The sequence below is a fragment of the Mus musculus genome, chromosome 18 (genome assembly GCF_000001635.26).
Source record: "Mus musculus strain C57BL/6J chromosome 18, GRCm38.p6 C57BL/6J".
Classification (NCBI taxonomy): Eukaryota; Metazoa; Chordata; class Mammalia; order Rodentia; family Muridae; genus Mus; species Mus musculus.
The window spans coordinates 77,681,199-77,702,625 of record NC_000084.6 but is presented as its reverse complement, the minus strand read 5'-3'; the positions used below and the strand labels follow the sequence as shown (position 1 = coordinate 77,702,625).

At 40.7% G+C, this 21,427-nt stretch overlaps 1 protein-coding gene and 1 non-coding gene across 7 annotated transcripts in view; one reads left to right on the top strand and one right to left on the bottom strand.

Annotated features, from left to right (window-relative positions):
* The window catches only part of 8030462N17Rik (RIKEN cDNA 8030462N17 gene), an 83,003-nt gene that overhangs the window by 11,865 nt on the left and 49,711 nt on the right, over nucleotides 1–21,427 (top strand). The gene's annotated exons all lie outside the window — the stretch shown is intronic.
* Nucleotides 19,881–20,012, bottom strand: Gm26014. Its single transcript, XR_003952684.1, has one exon. It is a non-coding gene; the product is annotated as a small nucleolar RNA SNORA17 (small nucleolar RNA).

The following is a 21,427-nucleotide window of genomic DNA, read 5'->3' as shown; positions in this document are numbered from 1 at the left end:
GCCTCCCCAAATTCTAGGATTAAAAGCATGTACCACCATACCAGGTCATCATTCTTATTGTACATTTTAAGTGTAGAGATAGCTCAGACAAAGGAACTACATAAGTATAGCTAAATATCCACAACTTGGTTGGTTTTTGTTTGTTTTGTTTTGTTTTGTTTTTTGAGACAGGGTTTCTCTACATAGCTCAAGCTGTCCTGAACTTACCATGTAGACTAGGCAGGCCTTGAACGCACAGAGATTTTCCTTCCTCTGTCTCCTAAGTTCCGCTTCACCTGGCTACAACTTGTTCTTATTGATTCTTTTTTTTTTTTTTTTTAAATTTTTTTTTGAGGGGTGTTCTTGATTGCAGCTGTTAGAGAAATGTGTGTTGAAGACAGGACAATGTGTAGTTCTTTCTTTTCTTCTACCATGTGGGCTCAGGGATCAAACTTAGATATGGTAACAGGTATGTTGACATGCTGAGCCATCTCGCCAGCCCTAGTTTTGTTTTGTTTTGTTTTGTTTTGTTTTTCTTGACAACTTTTTTCAGTATAGTATTACAAGTAATTCAAGGAATCTATTTCCCAATCAGGAAATAAAATGTTGGTTTTATGTTTAAAGGAAAGTTATCAAAAAGCAGTATCCATAGATCTAGGCAAGCATCTACATACTATTTGCATATCCTGTAGATCTTTTGAAAAAGTAATTCATTTCTAAAGCCTTGTGTTGGTAAGAACACATTTATTGGTAAAGTCTGTCTTCAGAGAAAATAAACCAGAATGCTTTTTTTTTTTTTTTTTTTTTTTTGGTTTTTGAGACAGGGTTTCTCTGTATAGCCCTAGCTGTCCTGGAACTCACTTTGTAGACCAGGCTGGCTTTGAACTCAGAAATCCGCCTGCCTCTGCCTCCCAAGTGCCGGGATTAAAGGCGTGCGCCACCACGCCTGGCTAAACCAGAATATTCTTAAGATTCTATTTCCATACTCTAACAGGGATATATATATTTTTATTAGGGATTTTCCTCATTTACATTTCCAATGCTATCCCAAAAGTCCCCCATACCCCCCCCCCCCACTCCCCTACCCACCCACTCTCACATTTTGGCCCTTGAGTTCCCCTGTACTGGGTCATATAAAGTTTGCAAGTCCAATGGGCCTCTCCTAACAGAGATTTTTAGAATATATTTTTATTTATTTATGGGTTTGCTTGTCTGCATATGCACTGTGTGTGTGTGTGTTGGTATAGGTGCTCTGGATGTCAGGAGAGGACTTGGGAACCCCTGAACTGGAGTTACAGGTGGTCAAGAGCTGCTTGGTATAGGTGCTAGGGACTGAACCCAGATTCTCTGCAAGAGCAGCTAGTGTTCTTATCAACTGGGTTAATTCTCCATCCCCATCAGTATTTGTGTGTGTGTGCTGAGGCAAGCTCTCCTGTAGCCCAGGCTGGTCTTAAGTCCTAATCTTTCTGCCTCTATAGGCATGTACTAGCACACCAAGTTTCTATCCTGGGATAGAAGCCAGGCACCACACATAGATAAGCCCTCCCCAGCTGAGCCCTATCCCCAGGTCTTGCCTCAGCCTCTTGAGTATGCCCTACCATGCTCAGCTACACTTGTTTTCCATTTGTGTTAAATATTAAGACTGTGAGTGAGGGGTTATTTAGAACAGTAATGTAAGCCTTTTGCTATGGTCTTAATTTTTGTCTTCCCAAAATTTCTATGTTGAGATCTTTACTCCTAGCATTGGTGTTAGTAAGGTGAGGCCTTGGGAGGTGATTAGGTCATGAGAGATCTGCCAGAATGAGTGGGATTAGTGCCTTTATAAAAGAGGCCAGAGAAAGATTAGAAGAGATCAGGAGTGTTCAGGCTACATTGGCTGTAGGCATTGGCGGTAGGCATTGGAGAGGTATTAGATTGCTTCTCCCTTCCACCATGTGAGCATTCAGTGAGGAGGAGCATTCTGCAAGCCAGGAAGCAGACCCTGGCCAGATACTAGATCTGTATTAGGTTGCTAGTTGCTATGACTGGGAGAAATAAGCTCTGCTGTTTAAGCCACCTAGTCTCTGTAATGTTACAGAGGCAACCTGATTATACTTTTCTTCAAGAATTACTTTTGTTTTTAAAGATTTATTTATTATTATACATAAGTACACTGTAGCTGTCTTCAAACACACCAGAAGAGGGCGTCAGATCTCATTATGGGTGGTTGTGAGCCACCATATGGTTGCTGGGATTTGAACTCATGACCTTCGGAAGAGCAGTCAGGGCTCTTACCTGCTGAGCCATCTCTTCAGCCCTGTGTTTTTTTTTTTTTTTTTTTTTTTTTGAGATAGGGTTTCTCTGTATAGCCCTGGCGGGCCTCGAACTCGGAAATCCGACTGTCTTCTGCCTCCCAAGTGCTGGGATTAAAGGCATGTGCCATCACTGCACTGCCTGGCTACAAGAAATACTTTTTTTTTTTTTTTTTTTGAAGATTTACTTATTTATTATATGTAAGTACACTGTAGCTGTCCTCAGATACTCCAGAAGAGGGCATCAGATTTTGTTACGGATGGTTGGGAGCCACCATGTGGTTGCTGGGATTTGAACTCTGGACCTTCGGAAGAGCAGTCGGGTGCTCTTACCCACTGAGCCATCTCACCAGCCCCAAGAAATACTTTTAAGAAAACTCTGTGTGTGTGTGTGTGTGTATGTATGTATGTATGTATGACAATATGCACGTGTAGGTGAGTGTGTGTTTGGGGCAGATAAGAGTTTAGACCAGATTTCATTGTGTAGCCCTGGATAGCCTGGAACTTAATATGTAGACCAGGCTGGCCATGAATTTGCACTGTTTCTCCTTTCTCTGCCTCCTAAGTCCTTGGCTTATTTATTTAAAACAGAATGTTGTTTTAAAGCTCAGGTTGGCCCTGAACTTTAGCTTCTCAAATGCTGAGATTGCAGGCAGGAACTAGTATGTTTGGCTTAATTTTTTTTTCCTGGTTTTGTGTTTTTATTGGGGTTTTATCATGGGCAGGAGCTGCCACCACAAGGTATGCCCCTCCCACCAAGCATGTCCGTTCTACGGTGCTTTCTGGGACTTTTTTTTTTCTTTGTACTGTTCTTTGTGAAGTTAGCAGCAACTTCAGGCTCCTCAGAAAATTTCCTTTTCTTCTTAGGAAAGCTTAAATTTTTTTTAAAGGAGTCTGTGGCTGAGGAAAACTTATTTTAAAGGACTCTTTTAAATCTTCGTGCGGTTGTGTATTTGCCGTCTTTAGGGAAAGAGCTGAGGTAGAAGCCTTGCAAGTAGAAGGTCCTCCTGAACAATTGAGTCAAACCTTGTTTCAAAATAAAATTCAAAAGGGGCTGATGATATAGCCCAGTGGTAGAGCACTTGCCTAGTGTGCATTAGGTTTTGTTCCAACCCTCAGTAATAACAAAGCAAACTTTTACTTACTGAAGCAAAGTTGGGTTAGTTAACCTTCTTCTCCTCTTCCTCCTCTTCCTCTTCCTTCCCCCCTCCCCCTTACTATAAAGCCCTAGTTGGCCTGAAATTTGATATGTAGACCAGGCTGGCCTGGAACTAGCAGAGATCCATTGCAACCTCTGCCTTTGGAGTGCTGGGATTGAAGGTGTGTGCCACTACGCCTTGCCCTATTAAGGGGATCATAGCACAGATCTTACCGCAGAGGGTTAAAAGTAAGAGAAGCATTGAGAAAGAAGACGTGCATACCTAGGGCATGGTGAGTGTGAGCTTCTCTAGGAAGAGTAGCCTTATTTTCAAAACAGGGCTTATAGGCGTGCCAGCTTATGTGGTGCTAAACATCCAACCCTGGGCTCTGCGTGTGCTGTGCGAGTACTGTACCAAGTAAGCTCCAGCCCCAGCTCCAGGAACAACTCTTGCCTTTAAAGCAATACAATCTAATTCATCTGTTGGTAGAGACCTAGATGTTTAGAATGTTTATATTTGATTAAAAGAGGTTGCTAGTGTGGCATGGTCCAGGCTTGAAGCAGGGTGGAAATTCAGAAAGTATTCTAAATATATCTTTCTAAATATATCTTGGCCATTGACCTACATATTCTTTTCTTAGAAATGAGTATTTATTTCAAGCTAGTTATGATCAGTAATAAAAATTAATAAATTGATCTCAAAACCTAAAATAGAATTACTCAAAGATAGTTGTCAGTGTAGGTATACTTTGCTTTTTATGTGCTGGAGATCAAATCCAGGGCATCATGCTATGCTACAAGGATACATTTGGAGTTCCACATCACAGCAGGCTTGCTTTTGTTTTATTTTATTTTATTTTATTTTATTATTTTATTTTATTTTATTTTTTGATACGGGGCTTCTCTGTCTTGGCTGTCCTGGAATTCAGTATGTAGACCAGGCTGACTTCAAACTCAGAGATCTGCTTGTCTCTGCCTCCTGAGTTAAAGGCATGCACTACCACTGCCTAGCTATAGCTTTTAAAAAGCCTAAAAATTAGCAATAATATATTCAACGTTTAAAATAGAAAAGGTATGTGTGGTGGCACCTGTCTGTAATCCCAGCACTTGGGAGTGGAGGCAGGAAGACTAAGAGTTGAAATTAACCTTTGGTTCAAGGCCAGCCTGGCTACATACAACCATATTTCAAAATAAACCTTTTAAAATCCAAACCAGTTAACAAATCAAAAACTGGCACGAACTTGTGATCCTCTTGCTTTAGCTTCCTCCGTGCTGGGTTATAGACAAAGATTCTTGAGTATGTGTTTCGTTTTCTGTATGGCTAGAGGACATGTGTTTGTGTGTTTCTTCATGAGTTTCACCAGTTTTGTAGTGGAAGTGGGTATATCAGTTTCATCCAATTCTAGAATTGGAACTCACTGTACTATCTTTTAAAAAAAATTTTTTTTTAAAATGTCACCAAGTAGGGGGAGTGGGGGTGGGTGGATATGGGGGACTTTTGGTATAGCATTGGAAATGTAAATGAGCTAAATACCTAATAAAAAATGGAAAAAAAAAGTCACCAAGATGTCAACTATACTATACAACTTATTCTAAAACATTTAATATGGGAGTATTAATATTGTGTATTAAATCTATAAGAATTTTTAAAATAAATTTTAGAGTGTGTGTGTGTGTGTGTGTGTGTGTGTGTGTATTGGTGGGGGGGCACATGAACATGTGGATGTCAGGTAAAAACTTGTTGGAGTTGGCCCTAGGGGACAAACTCAGGTAGTTAGCAGGTTTGGTAGCAGACACCTCTACCCTTTGAGGTATCTCAACAGCTCCACTTGATTCATTTTTTATGATGTCAGGCTCTAGATAGTACACAGGTTTTTGTTGTCATTGCTGTATTTTTTTATTTGCTTTTTTGTGTATATCTTCTTGTGTGCTTTTCTTCTCTTCTTCTTTTTTTTTGTTTTTTTTTTTTTTTGTTTTTCTTTTCTTCCACAGATTTAAAGAAAATCTGTATAGGATTGTTCTTTGGGAGTTTGAATATATATATTTTAAAAGTGTATGCCACCATTGACTGGCTTCTTTTTTTTTTAAAGACTTATTTATTTATTTATAATATGTAAGTACACTGAAGCTGTCATCAGACACCCCAGAAGAAGGAATCAGATCTCGTTACGGATGGTTGTGAGCCACCATGTGGTTGCTGGGATTTGAACTCAGGACCTTTGGAAGAGCAGTCGGTGCTCTTAACCACTGAGCCATCTCACCAGCCCTTGAATATATATTTATAGTTTGAGTTGGTATTCTGTGAGTTGATTCTCTTTCTGTGTGAACCTAGAACTTTATACATTTGAGGTAAGCACTCGACCACTGAGCTATATCACTAGTTTGTTGTTGTTTTTAAAAATTTTTATTTATGTTTAAAGACATTGTCTATTTGTAGCCTGCCCTTGAATTTTTGTCCCTCCTTTTCAGCCTCTCAGCTCTGGGATTATAGTATAGGTTCATGCTAGTATAGTATATATGGGATTATAGTATAGGTTCATGCTAGTATAGTATATATGGGATTATAGTATAGGTTCATGCTATTAGGTCTTGTTTCCTTTCTACATTTTGAAATTTCTTTGTTGTTAACCTTTGGTTCAAGGCCAGTTCCTACTTGGTTAAACTTGAGTAATGAAGACCCTAAGTTGGCAATGCTGTCCTTTGCTTGCTTGCTTTTCAAGGATTCTTTACTATATAGATGATATGCATTTAAATTCTAATTTGGTTTTAAGAGTTGCCCCCATAAGCTCATATATTTGAATGCTTAATAATCGGGAGTGGCACTATTTGAGAAGGATTAGGAGGTGTGTCCTTTTTAGAGTAAAGGAAGTGTCACTGGGCGTGAGCTTTGCTATGCCCCCTTGCCATGATGACACTGGACTAAACCTCTGAAACTGTAAGCAAGTCTACAATAAATTATTTTATAAGAGTTGCCCTGGGGGCTGGAGAGATGGTTCAGATGTAAAGAGCACTAACTGCTTTTCCAGAGGTCCTGAGTTCAATTCCCAGCAACCACATGGTGGCTCACAACCATCTGTAATGGGGTATAATACCCTCTTGTGGTGTATCTGAAGAGAGCAGTGGTGTACTCATATACACAAAATAAATACATCTTTAAAAAAATAAAAGAGTTGCCTTGGTTACTGCATCTTTTCACTTCAATAGAACAGTGACTAAGACACCTAGCTATACAAGTAAGAGTCAGGCAGGCAGTGATTTCAAATCCTCTGGTTACTGATCTCCCTGTCTTTACTGGAAGTTCCCTGATAGACCTAGACCTGTTGGCCCATGTTGTTTTTACCTGGATCTCCTTTTAGCTAATGGTAGAAGCCACTATGATGGTCTCGGCTTGAGAGTATCAGGTCGGGTTCAGAGTCTCAACCTTGTGAGTGGGCGGGTGGTGGTGGTGGTGCTCGGATTAAAGACGTATACCACCACGCTTGCCTTTTAACTTGTTTCTTCTCTTTTTTGTGTCTTTTAAATTGAAAACTCATAGACTATATTCTGATTTTGGTTTCCTTTTCCCATTTCCTCTCAGATCCTCCCTTCCTTCCCACCTATCCAACTCCATGCAAAACCAAACCAACCAAACCATAACCAAAAACAAAAGAAAGAAAGCACAAGAAACAGACACAAAAAAACAAACCATAAAACCACAAAAATCAGAAACCATAATATACCATGAAAAGACCAGTATGGTTTTAAAAATGCTGAAACAAAGCAATATTAAGTAGCAAATCTACAAAACTCTATAGAGTTTGTTTGTGTTGGCTATCTGTTGCTGGGCCTGGGGCCTACCCTTCATTGTGGTTTATATGACCAGTAGATTCTATCTGAAGCCTTTTTCTTTTCTTTTTCTTTATTTTAAAGATTTATTTAGGGCTGGTGAGATGGCTCAGTGGTTAAGAGCACTGACTGCTCTTCCAAAGGTCCTGAGTTCAAATCCCAGCAACCACATGGTGGCTCAAAACCATCTGTAAAAAGATCTGGCACCCTGTTCTGGAGTGTCTGAATCTGAAGACAGCTACAGTGTACTCACATATAATCAATCAATCAATCAATCAATCTTTTTAAAAAAAGATTTTTTTTTCCCTTGGTATCTTTCATTCCCTTTGGCTCTTTTATCTTTCCACTTCCTCTTCTGCATAACTCCCTGTGCCCGGAGGAGAGGAGTTTGAAGACATGTCTTCATTTAAGACTAAATGTAACAAAGTCTCTTACTCTTTGCACATTGTCTGACTGAGGCTCACTGCATTAGTTAACATCTATGGTAAGAGGAAGCTTCTCTGATGATTGCTGAGCAAAAAAACCTGATCTATAGATATAGCAGGTAAGAGTCATTTTAGTGTGGTTTTCTTTTAGCAGAACATTAGTATTTGGGTTTCCCCATGCCAAATCTAATTTCATGTTCTTGGCCACTGAGCAGTATTAGGCATGTGTTCCATTTCATGGGGTAGGCCTTAAATTAACCAGCTAGTAATTGGTTACTCACACAACGTTTGTGCCACTACTGTACCAGCGTATCATGCAGGCAGGACACTATTGTACATAGCTGGGGTTGAAGCTGGCTTGGTTACCTCTTTTCTCTGGTGGTGTGCAGAGTACCTTCCAGTACCATAAACATTAGTCAGTAGAGGTGAAGGCTCTAGTGAGACACCAGCTCTGTGTTTCCATGTTGAATATTAGTGACTTCCCTAGCATTGAGTACTTGCTGAGCAGGTCTTCAGTCCAATTAGAGAGTTGTTGATTACTACCAAGGTGTGTGTGCCATACTGCACCCTTAGTGTTGTTGTACCATACTGGTTATTGCTGTGGTTCTTGGCTGCTTAGCTGGGTAGGACTATTGGTTGCCTCCCTCCTTTGGAACTTACATGGTATCTTCAGCAATAGGGATTTGCTTTCTACCTTTGTGGGTGGACAATAGCAATAGACTGTGTTTTAGGACTCTTGGAAAGTCCTGGCAAACAACTCAAAAGAGGGCTTCTCATGTCTGATATCGGGGTTTTTGTTAAGAGGTGTTGGCTCATGGAAGGAGCATAGTCCAGTTCAAATGAGAAGAGTTTGTTAAAGCTATATATGTATTAATATACAGAATTACACATATTAAAGTTTTTAGGTAAATAGTTAATAACTATGATTCATTATAGCTTTTCCAGACATCCTTATTGTTAACTTATCCTCCTTCCTCCTTCTCTATTTACCTCCTTCCTTCCTAAGGACTCCCCCTTTCCCACTTCCCTTATCAGATCACTTGTACCCTGCTATTCCCTTTACTTCCTTCCTTGTTCTGTATTTACCTCCTTCCCCCTCCTAAAAGTGAGTGTTCTCTTTTTCTAGCATCTCCTCCAGCAGAAATACAGTATTCTTTCTCTCTTTTTTTAAAGTGATTCATTTTATTTATTTATTTATTTATTTATTTTATTTTATTTAAGAGTACACTGTAGCTGTCTTCAGACACATACCAGTAGAGGGAATCGGATCCTATTAAAGATGGTTGTGAGCCATGTGGTTGCTGAGAGTTGAATTGAGGACCTCTGGAAGAGCAGTCAGTACTCTTAACCATTGAGCCATATCTCCAGCCCCTACATTGATCTTTCAAAGGAGACTGATAAAAGCCCTATCATTAGGTATTTGAAACTAGATTACTTAAGACAGCAGGTATATTATTTGACCTACTTGTATGTTGCAAGGAAATAGGATTTACCTCAACTCTAAGACATTTTTAAGATTTATTTATTTTATGCATGTGAATACACTGTATCTGTCTTCAGACACACACCAGAAAAGGGCATCAGATCCCATTAGAGATGATTGTAAGCTACCATGTGGGTGCTGCTCAGGACCTCTGGAAGAACAGTTAGTGTTCTTAACTTAGTGTTCCTAACCACTGAGCTCTCTCTCCAGCCCCCTTCCTTTAAATTTGTGTGGCAAATACATACACTCTTAGTCTTTTTTGTTTTGTTTTGTTTTTTCAAGACAGGATCAACAGAAGCTTTCTTATTTTATCAGCAAACATTGGCTCTCAAAAATCTTGAGTCTTTTTTAAAAAAACTATAAATCTATTTTTAGCTTATATATTATGTGTAAGACAGCAAGGTTAAAATTCATAAGTTATGGGGCTGGAGAGATGGCTCAGTCGTTAAGAGCACCGACTGCTCCTTCGAAGGTCCCGAGTTCAAATCCCAGCTTCCATATGGTGGCTCACAACCAATCACCCCTAATGCCCTCTTCTGGAGAGGCTGAAGACAGCTACAGTATACTTACATATAATAAATAAATCTTTAAAAAACTTCACGTTACCTGATATTAATACTAGCATGAAAGCACATTGGAGCATACATGTGAAACAGCAAGGTAAGCTAACTGGTTATGTAGGTCATGTTTGAGATGTTGCTTGTTTTTCTTTCAGTTTTAGGGTGATGATTAAAATAAATAGTTGTAGCAGTGATAGCAATTAGAATGCCTTATTCTGTAAAGCAAAATCATGCCTTAAAGTATTCTGTTAATTTAGTTAAATTGATTTATTGTAGTACTGGAGATAGAGCGGGTCTGTGTACATGGACCCTCCACAGATCTACATTTCTGTCCTGGGAAATGTCATTTAATAGATTGAACTTTTTTTTTTTTTGGTTTTTCAAGACAGGGTTTCTCTGTGTAGCCCTGGCTGTCCTGGAACTCCCTTTGTAGACCAGGCTGGCCTCGAACTCAGAAATCCGCCTGCCTCTGCCTCCCAAGTTCTGGGATTAATTAAAGGCATGCGTGACTGCCTGGTTAGATTGAACTTTTATCAGCTTATAGCCTCAACTTGTGGTTTCAGTTGAACAGTTTTTTGTGGGAGCAATATACTTGTAACATGGAATGTCTTCAGTTTCTATTTTGTTATGAGAGCATAGGGACAGCAGTTGTAGTTTGTTGTAGTAGAGATGCCATGTCATTATAGAGGTGTAAATGATGGCTAATGATTGCTTATAAAAGTATAGCGTTGAAAAGGTAAGACTTACACTGAGTAGTCAGTGAGTTCATAAGTTGCTTTGCCTCCTTTTCTCTCTCTCTCTTCTTCCCTTTCTTGCCTTTCTTGCCACCCTCCCTCCTTTAGATAGGGTCTTACTGTGTAGCTTAGATTGGCCTGGAACTCACTGAAGTCTAGCGAGTTCATCAGGCTGGGGTTATAGGTGTGTGCCATCACATTTCATCCGTCTATTGTTTGTTTGAGGGTTGTATTCTTATAAGTGTTACTTCATACACACTCAAGTTGATTATTTTTCTACCACCTGACTATTTTATCCTTTCTGTAGTCCTCTTTTGTCACCTAAGGGTGTTCTTCCAGGACCCCCCCCCCTTTTTTTTTTCTTTGAAAGAACTTTCCTGATCTGTCTTGAAATCTTGTTTCCTTTAACTCTCAAATCTCTCTTTGCTGGTACCACTATTATCTCATTTAGGAATAATTTAACCAAAAATACTTTATTTAACTTTATGTGTATATGTATCCCTGAGTGTAAGTCTTTGAACCATGTGTGTGCCTGACCTCTGAAGAGGTCAAAAGAAGCGTCGGATCCCCAGGAGCTGACGTTACAGACGGCTGTGAGCTGTTATGTGAGTACTGGGAGCTTCTGCAAGAGCAGTAAACGCTTTTGACTGCTGAGCCATCTCCCTAGCCCCATCACTTATGGATAGCTTATGTAAGTAATTTGTTAGAGGCAGCAAGAAATGTCACTTGAATTGTCAGCTTTGTTGCCTGAAGAGTTCTTCTTAGAACCCTCCCCTTAAACACTGGCTGCATCTTGACTTAGATCTTAGGAAGAAGTTTGAGAATGAATCAGAATGAAGCAAAGTTGGGTTTATTGTGGGAAGAACAGTGTACACTCATGGGGTAGATTAGGCTCCTCAGTCTCTCTAAAATGCCATGTATGTATGGATGTATGTGTGATTCTGAAATTACATTTTAAAAAGGATAATGTGTTTTGGTGCTAGGCATGGGTGCACATGTCTTAATTTCAGCACTTGAGAGGCAGAGATAGGCAGATCTTTCTAAGTTTGAGGCTACCCTGATCTACATAGCAAATTCCAGGCCAGCCAAGTCTATATAGTTGTTTTGTTTTGTTTTGTTTTGTTTTTTAAAGCAGCTTATGGGGTGCCTTATACAGGTTTATAGAAAGAATTAGTTCTGGCAAAATTAAAACAAGTCAAAAAGAGAGGGGATGATGGGGCTGGTGTGATGGCTCAGTGGGTAAGAGCACCCGACTGCTCTTCCGAAGGTCCAAAGTTCAAATCCCAGCAACCACATGGTGGCTCACAACCATCCGTAATGAGATTTGAGTCCCTCTTCTGGAGTGTCTGAAGACAGCTACAGTGTACTTATATATAATAAAAATAAGTAAATAAATAAGTATATAATGTCAAAAAAAGAGAGAGAGAGAGAGAGAGAGGGGATGATGAGATGGCCCTGGTTAAGAACACTGCTGCTTTTCCAGAGGACGTGGGTCCAAAGTTCCAGACCCACATGGTGGATCAGAAATGTCTGTAACTCCATTTCCAAGGAATCTGACCCTCTTCTGATCTTTGTGGGCATTGCACACACACACTACATAGACATACATGTAGGTAAATACATTAAATAAGGTTTAAAATAGACAAGAGGAATTAAAATTTCTTTTTTTTTAAAGATTTATTTATTTATTATATGTAAGTACACTGTAGCTGTCTTCAGACACTTTTTCTTCTCACCCAGAAGAGGGCATCAAATCTCATTTTGGATGGTTGTGAGTCATTATGTGGTTGCTGAGATTTGAACTCATGACCAGAGAAACCAGCAGTCGGCAGAGCAGTCAGCACTCTTAACCGCTGAGCCATTTCTCCAGCTTGAATTAAATGTTTTTTAAAGCTATATATAAGTCACCAGGAGGTCAAGACATTTTATGGTTGTAAACATGATTCATCACCACGTATGTGAGGTTTTTTTTTTTTTTTTTTTTTTTTTTTTTTTTTTTTTTAGGCAAAACCAGCTTTATAAATGAGAAAGGATATTTTTTGAATGAGTATTTTATTCCTATGTTTGCATATGCCACATGCATGTGGCTGCCCAAGGAGGCCAGAAGAAGGTTTTGGGTCGTTCCTGAGCCAAGGTGAAGGGTGAAGAGTGGTGCTGGGAGAGAAGCAACTGAAGGAAGGATTCATTTACTCGGGTTCCCACTTTAAGCCGTAGGGAAGGCATGATGGCTGGAGCATGGGGCTTTTTCTGTCTTGAAGGATGAGGAAGCAGAGAGCCCCAATAGAGAGCTCAGTGAGCTGTAGCCTCAGAGGCTCACTCTCAGTGACCCATCTTGCCAATACCAGCTGGGGACCAACTATTCAAACACATGTGTCTGTGGGGAACATTCTCATTTAAATAGTAACATCATGCCTTCTTTACCTCCATCTTTCGATTCTGCTTTGATCCATTTAGACACTAAATATAAACTCAGAATTATTCTTGAGTGTTGAGGATACTTACTACATAATCTTTATTTAGGTGTTCACAGTGTAGTAGAAGAGTGTCTTAGTCACTGTTCTGTTTCTGTGAAGAGACACCATGATCAAGGCAGCTATAATAAGAAAACCATTTAACTGGGGGACTTGCTTATGGTTTCAGAAGGTTATTTTATTATTATCAGAGCAGGAAGTATGGCTGTATGCAGGCAGAGGCTGGAGCAGTAGCTGAGACCTGCCTTGTTCTGTAGGTAGAGGGAATGACTCTGGAATGGCATAGGCTATTGAAGCCTTAAAGCCCACTCTAAGTGGGCTAACAAGGCCATACCTCTCAATCCTTTGACTCCTTTCAAATAGTGCCATTCTGTGCTGACTAAGCATTCAAATATATGAGCCCACGGAGGCCGTTCTTATTCAGATCATCTCAAAGAGAGACCGTATCCAGGGAACAATATAGTACATCAATTTTTAAACTTTTTTTGTTTTTGTCTGTCTGCTTGTCTTTGAGTCAGGGTCTTATGATATAGTCCCGACTGGTCTAGAACGAACTATGTTGACCAGGCCTAACTGGAATTCTTAGTGATCTGTCTACCTCTGCCTCCAGAGTGACAAGATTAAAGGCATGTTCATGCCCAGCTCTTTTAAATTATTTTTATTAATTTATTTTACATTTTTGTTTTTGAAATCATGATATAGTAATAACATTTCTCTGTTTCCTTTCCTCCCTTCAGACCCAGCCTTACAAATTCATGACCTTTTTTCTATTGTTATTGCATGTGTGTGTATATATACACATACACACATTTATATATATAAATATATATCTTTCATATGTATAGTGTTACTTTTATGTATGCTTTCAGGCTGTCTTATATAGATAGCTCTTGTTGGCCTTGAACTTCTAATCATCTTGAGTTTCTCTACCTCCAAGTAATGGGACTATAGAAGTATGCTAGGTAGCTATTATTTTCATGTATTTAATATTTGTTTGAATTACAAAACTGAAATATAAATGAAACAATTACTTTTTTGTACATTTCAATTATTTTGTGTGTATATGTGTATATATACACGCATATGCCTTGGCCTTACTAGATATCAGAAGACAACTTGTGGGAATTGGATCTCTTTCTACCATGTGGATCTGGGTTTTGAACTCAGGTCCTCAGGCTTCATGATAAGAGCTTTTACAGGCTGGTTCATTTCTCCGGCCCCCTTCTTATATTTTAAATGGAAGATAAGATATAAGAAAGTATATAGACTCTTGTAGGCTTACTCAGCATATTCCCACTGTTGTCATCATTCATTATTTTAGGGTCCTACCTCTTCCCTCCCTCCCTCCCTCCCTCCCTCCCTCCCTCCCTCCCTCCCTCCCTTTCTTTTAAAGATTGTATTTATTTTATGTATGTGAGTACATTAGCTATCTTTAGACACACTAGAAGAGGACATCAAATCCCATTACAGATGGTTGTGAGTCACCCATGTGGTTGCTGGGAATTGAACTCAGGACCTCTGGAAGAGCAGTCAGTGCTCTTAGCCACTGAGCCATCTCTGCAGCCCATACCATTTTCTTTTGGTCTGTGAAAGTCTCTTTGTATTTCTTCTTTTAAATTTGAAAGAATAGTTTTGTTGTGTTTGGGAATCTTGGTTGACAGCTTTTTTTTTTTAATATTTTTTTATTATGTATTTTCCTCAATTACATTTCCAATGCTATCCCAAAAGTCCCCCATACCCACCCCTCACTTCCCTACCCACCCATTCCCATTTTTTTGGCCCTGGCGTTCCCCTGTACTGGGGCATATAAAGTTTGTGTGTCCAATGGGCCTCTCTTTCCAGTGATGGCCGACTAGGCCATCTTTTGATACATATGCAGCTAGAGTCCAGAGCTCCGGGGTCCTGGTTAGTTCATAATGTTGTTGACAGCTTTTTACAACAGCACTTTGAAAGTGTGGGTCTACAGGAAATCAAACTGCTGAAATGAGGCTCCTTTTCATGGGATGGATTACTTCTGCTTACTTCAGGATTTTTATTTTGCCTTTTACTTACCTGTGTTGTGGCAACTGCCAGTTTATCCTATCCAAGGGAGGCTTTTGGGCTGCTGCCTCCTCCTCTTCCTCCTCCTCTTCTTAAATCAACTTTAGAGTATGTGTGAATTGTCAATTTTTCTCCCCTCCCCTCCCCTCTCCTCCGCTCCCCTCCCCTCCCTCCCTCCCTCCTTCCTTTTTTTTTTTTTTTTTTTTTTCTTTTTCTAGACAAGGTGTTATATAGCTTAGTCTGGCTTTGAACTTGCTTAGTAGCTGAGAAAGATATTGAACTGCATCTTTGTTTCAAGTACTGGGCTTACAAATAGATACTACCTACTACTGTCTTTGAGATCCCCCCCCCCCCCAGTTTAATTTCTTGGGTTTTACTTTCTTTGAGGATTACCATTAAATATATGATAGTATTTATTATTTTGTCCATTCTGTCAGTCTTCAAAATACTATGTTTTTCTTTTTCTTTTTTTCTTTCTCTTTTTCTTTTTCTTTTTCTCTTTCTTTTTGTAAAATAGGGTCTTTCTGTGTAGCCCTGGTTATCATGGAACTCACTCTGTAGAGTCAGGCTGGCCTTATACTCAGAGACTCACTCACTCATCTATCTCTGCCTCCTGAGTGCTGGGATTAAAAAAACACATGGGCCACCACAACCACTGGTTATTTTAAAAATAAGATTTTAAGGCGTGTATGTGTGTGTGTGTGTGTTACTGAGAATTGAGGTTAGGGTTCTGTGCATGTTGTTAGTAAGCTCTTTTATTACTGAGGTTGCACAGTAGCCCCTCTCTTATGCTTTTGAACATATTTAAAATAACTCCTTTGAAGTCTTTACTAATAACATTTGACATTTTTTCCCAGTGACTACTTTTTTCTTCTGTGAGTCACAGTTTCCTGTTTCTTTTGGAAGTCTTAAACTTTTTGTTGAAATTGGGCATCTTAGACAAAATATTGATCCAGTTTTGGAATCTGGTCTTCATTCTTTTAAAGATGTTACACTCTGTTTAGGTAACAGGTCTGTGAAATGTCTTCACTTCGGTGTATGACTGCTGGTTTCTCTGGTCAATATTTCTTTCTTTTTTTAAAATGTTAAGGTTTTTTTAGTGGTTGCTTTTGTCGTTTATTGATCTACCAGACAGCTGGAGCTAGTAAAATTTGATTCTCCTTGTGGATCTGTATGTAGATAGTGGAATGCATTTTAAAGCCAAGGTCTATAGCCGGGCGTGGTGGCGCACGCTTTTTAATCCCAGCACTTGGGAGGCAGAGGCAGGCGGATTTCTGAGTTGGAGGCTAGCCTGGTCTACAGAGTGAGTTCCAGGACAGCCAGGGCTACACAGAAAACCCTGTCTCAAAAAACCAAGGGGGAAAAAAAAAAGCCAAGGCCTTTTCAAAATCTGTCCATCACTATTATTTTCTAAAGTGCTTTTACAACAGAGCTCATTGTCTTCATCTGTGTTAGTTACCTTTCTGTGGTAGTCATAAAATACCATGACCAAAAGCAACTTAAGGGAGAAAGGGCTTTTATTTTAGCTTATGGTTCCAAGGGGATAACATTTAATCATGGCAGGGAAGTCAGACATGTTAGCAGAAGCAGGAAACTGGTTGATCACATTTGTATTCATATACAGCAGCAGAGGGGTGATGGGAGTGTGAGTCGGAGAGGAGTGGGGAGAGAGAAACGAGGTTAGAAACCTTTAAAGGCCACCTTTATTGCATACTTCTGCTAGCAATATTCCCCATCCTAAGAGGAATTTTCTAAACCCCACCACCAACTGGGGACTGAGGGTTCAAATTCATGAGCCTGTGGGGGAGGAGGAATATTTCTCATACAAGGCACCACATCAGCTGAGGATATGCTTGATACACATTTACAGCCGTATCTTCAGACTTGTAGAGCTCTTGGCTACTCTATTGGCTAAGATTATCATTTGTCCCTAATAGGATATAGGTGTGGTCTATTACTACATATAAAAACGAAGGTACTTTGTCAGTGCTTAGTGTACATTCTCAGTGCTTGTTCCATACTAACAGAAGCTGCTGAGTTTGCAGATAGCCTCAAGCAAGAATGGTAACTCCTGTTGTCAACAAAAATTCAGTTTTCAAGTATCAGCACTTGCTTTTTTAGTGGATTTCTAGAGAACTGAAATGGTTCTTGTTAGTTTTGCTTTGCTTTATAGTAAGATTTGCTAACCCTAAACCTTGCCTATAGCCAGGAAGCCTGTATATCCTGTTACCCTCCCGTAGTTTCTGAGAAAGGCTCTCCCAGTGAGCTCCATGGTCCATTTTTCCCATATCCCCCTCTTCCCTCTAGGGTTGCATATAGATGAACTACTGCTGTACTTGGCTTTCACATAGATGCTGGGGATCTGAATGCAGGTTCTCATGTTTGTGCACCAAGCACTTCCTCATCACAGCCTGGTCTTTTTTGTTTCTTTGTTTTGTTTTGAGGTGGTCTTATATAGCCTAAAATGGCCTGGTGCTTATAATTTTCCTTCCATAGTTCCCTGAGTGCTAGGATTATAGACTCGAGCCACCACACTTGCCTCTATTAATACTTTTAAATCTCTCTATACTCAACCTTCACACTTCCACCTATAGGTAACTGCTACCTTGACATTTTGGTAAATGTTCCCTTGCTTTAAAAGATATTTTAGGGGGCTGGAGAGATGACTCAGTGGTTAAGAGCCCTGACTGCTCTTCCAAAGGTCCTGAGTTCAATTCCCAACAACCACATGGTGGCTCACAATTATCTGTAATGGGATCTGATGGCCTCTTCTGTCTGAAGACAGCTGCAGTGTACTCATACACATCAACTAACTAAATAAATAATTCTTTAAAAAACAATATAAAAGACATTTTAATGTACAACTAAATGTCTACGCATAATCTGTCACTTTGCATAGTTTTGAGTTTTGAACTTTATATACCTTGGACACCTTTTTTCTTCAGCTCCCTAATCATTATTTCTAAAATTTACTCATATTAACATAGTTGTGCTAATTTGTTACTGCCTTATATACTACTTTTGCCTTTTTTTTGTACTAAATTTTTTAAAAAAGATTTATTTATTGTTATATGTAAGTACACTGTAGCTGTCTTCAGGCACACCAAAAGAGGGCGTCAGATCTCATTACAGATGGTTGTGAGCCACCATGTGGTTGCTGGGATTTGAACTCAGGACCTTCGGAAGAGCAGTCAGTGCTCTTAACCACTGAGCCATCTCTCCAGCCCTACATTATTTTAAAAGATTTTTTTCAAACTTTTTATTGGTTCTTTGTGAACTTCACATCATGCACCCCAATCCCACTCATCTCTCCCTCCCCTCAATACTTGCCCTCCACCCTTGCAACCTCCTTCCAACAGAGAAAAATCTCGTGGAAGCTGTAGTGTATACCAGTGTGTCCCAAGAACTTGCCTGGCACAAGTTCTCTGGCTTCTGCTACTCTATCAATACTGCAATCTCACTGGGGCTCCTTTCAGATGTCCTGTTGTTGCCTTGTGTCATGGAGATCCTGTAGTTTTGGATCTGTAGAACGGGCCCCTTCATCCTCTCTAGCAGTTCATTGATGGGGTAAATGTTGGGGTGGCCCTGGATCTAGGCCTGAGAGGTACCAGAAATGATCATCTCTCCTGCTCTTATGCCTTCCAGGCTGGCTCACCAGGGCCAGCTCTACCCTGCTGCCCAGGCAAGGTTTAGGACCTGCTCTCTTGAGTTCTGTAGTAGATGTGGAGCAGAGCTAGCTCTCCTGTTTTCATGACCCCAGGACCAGCTCTTCCACCTGTCCTAGGGGGCAAGGGCCTAGGGTGGGGAATACTGCCTAATGGCAGACAAAAGACAGGGTCAGCTCTCCTAACACTCACACCCTTAGGACTGGCTCACTGGTACCCTTACCATCAGGGTCACTTCCACTGTGCTGCACAGAGCCTGTTCTCCCAAGTACTGCAGCTTGTGAAGGGCAGGGCCAGCTCTCCTGTTCTCATGACCCTAGGGCCAGGGCTCCTGCCTGTTGCAAGTAGTGAGGCAGGAAGGCGGAGAGTGTCTCTTTCTTATTCACGCCACCACAGGGAGACAGTGGTAGGGCTGGCTATCATGCTCACATCCTTGGGGCCGGCTAACATGCAACTCCAACAGTACTCTCTGAGGCTGCTCTCTGAGTACCGCTGCTGGCAATGGACGGGATAGGTTTCCTGCTCTCATACTTCTAGGGCCAGCCCTCCCATGATGAGAGGTGAGGGGTGTGACCAATTCTGCACATTCCCAGTGGCAGCCCAGACCAGGAATATCCACCTCATCTTTGGTGGTAACAGACCTCTGCTGCTGCAGAGCTACAGACCCAGATATGACTTCCAGTGTCAGCCTAGGCCAGGACCCCACCTCGGTGGCATCACCAGCCACTCACATCAGGCTGTTCTTTACTACCCCTGAGTCTTCAGTTCTGCCTCTCTTTGTTGTGCCTGTATCATTTTGTTTCTCTTTCTCTTCCATTTCTCCACCCCTTACTTGCTCTTCTTAGTGGCATCTGGGTTCTCTTAAGTGTCTGGGGTCCTCAGGAGTGATCTCAGGAGTGCAGTGCCTTCCTTTGCATTATGGCAGGGATCATCTTGAGCATGGTCTGTCCCCCTACCGCACCCCCCCCACCCCCAAGACCTGAGGGGCACTAGACTGGTATTCATCTTAAGTTGGCTCCCTGTCTGGGCCCCATGGTACTAGACTGGTAGTTGTTTCAGGCTTGCTTCTTTACTGACCCACCGGAGTGGCCGTCTGTCTTGAGCTCACTCCTGCCTGAGGCCTGTGGTCCCATGCTGAGTTCTTCTAGCCTCAGGCTTGTTTCCAATCCAAGCCTATCTGGCACTAAAGTGGTGGCCATCTCGAGCTAGCTCCCTATTCAGACCCTCTGGCACCAGACAGTGTTGGTCTCAGGCTTGCTTTTTTCAAGGGATGTTAGGTTACTAATCATTCAGATGTTCCTAGGTCAGAACACAGACCGAAGACATAGCCTTTCTCCTCTCTGCCACCTATTGACCCACATGGGACACAGCAGCCACACCTGCAAGGCCTCTAGGGGCAGGAGTACTACAATTCTTTATTGTGTCTCTGTGTGTATGTGTGCACGTGTGTGTGCATGAAAGTGTTTGCAAGTACATGCCTGGATTCCATGGTGCTAATGCAAAAGTCAAAGGACAACTTTGGGTAGTCAGCATCTACCATATGGGTCCTGGGGGATTGGACTTGTTGTCAGGCTTTGAAGCAAGAGTGCTCTTACTGTTGAGTCATTTTGCTAGCCCAGTGCTTTTTCAATAGAATGTACCATAATTTATTTTTTAACAAAACAGTTGTATTGTCAACCAATTCTGGTTGGGAAGAGAATGGATACAACAGAGTTGATACTAAAACCATGCATAGCAGTGCTGGAAGTGTGTTGGTTCAGTAGTTAGCATCGCTTCCTGCGTTCAGTTCCTAGCACCCACATCAGGTGGCTCTCTGTCTTAAGAGGCCCTGCAGGCATGTGTGCACATAAGCTTACACAGATGAATACACATACATACAACAGTCTTAAACAGACAAACTTAAATAGTGGCATTTGCTCAACCAAGTTGACAGGAGAGACTTTTAGGATGTCTTTTTTCTTAATTTTTAAAAATTTAATTGTGTGTGTGTGTGTTCAGTTTAGATATCTATTCCATATTGCTAGATGGAGGTAGAGGACAACTTTTGGGGGCTTGTTATTTTTCCATTTGTGGTTTCAGAGATGAAACGTAGGTCATTAGGCTTGCTTGACAGTGCTTTTTACCAAGTGAGCCATCTTAACCAGCTCAAGCTGTCCAGGCGTCACTCTCAGATTCAGTTTTGATTTGCAAGTTTGTGTATCATCTCAAAGCATTGCATCATCGTTCCTCTGCTAGCACATTTATTTACTTATTTATTTCCTGTGAATTTATGTACATATTCATATATGTGTGTGAGTGCACATGTGCCACAATGTGCACATGGTCAGCAGCCAACCTTCAGGACTTGGTTTTCTCTTTTAAATGTGGGTCCTGTACTCATATTTCTGGGCTTGGCTGTTCCTTTACCCACTGAGGTGGCTGACCTTTGGTACTTGCATTTCTTGATTCAAATAAAAAAGGATAGTACAGAGCAAAACTGAGAGCATATGATAGCCCCAGCTCACATAATTGTTTTGTTTTTAAAAATCCAGACTGCAAAGCAACTAGCTAAAGAAATGACCAAGGAAATTGGGGTGACTTGAAAAAGTGGCTTATTCCTTTATTTTCTATAACTGGGTCTCAGCTTCCTCAAAAGAATTTGTTGAAGTATAGCATGTAGTATCAACAGTATCTCAGACTTCTTTATTGTCACAAAATATTTTATTGTCCAGAATCATTCTTGCAAGCAAATTTAATGAGTGCTTCTGTGCACTACTTCCCTTGGCAGTGCAGTTTTTCTGGAGTAGCGAATGGGCCCCTTATCACTGCTTTGCTAG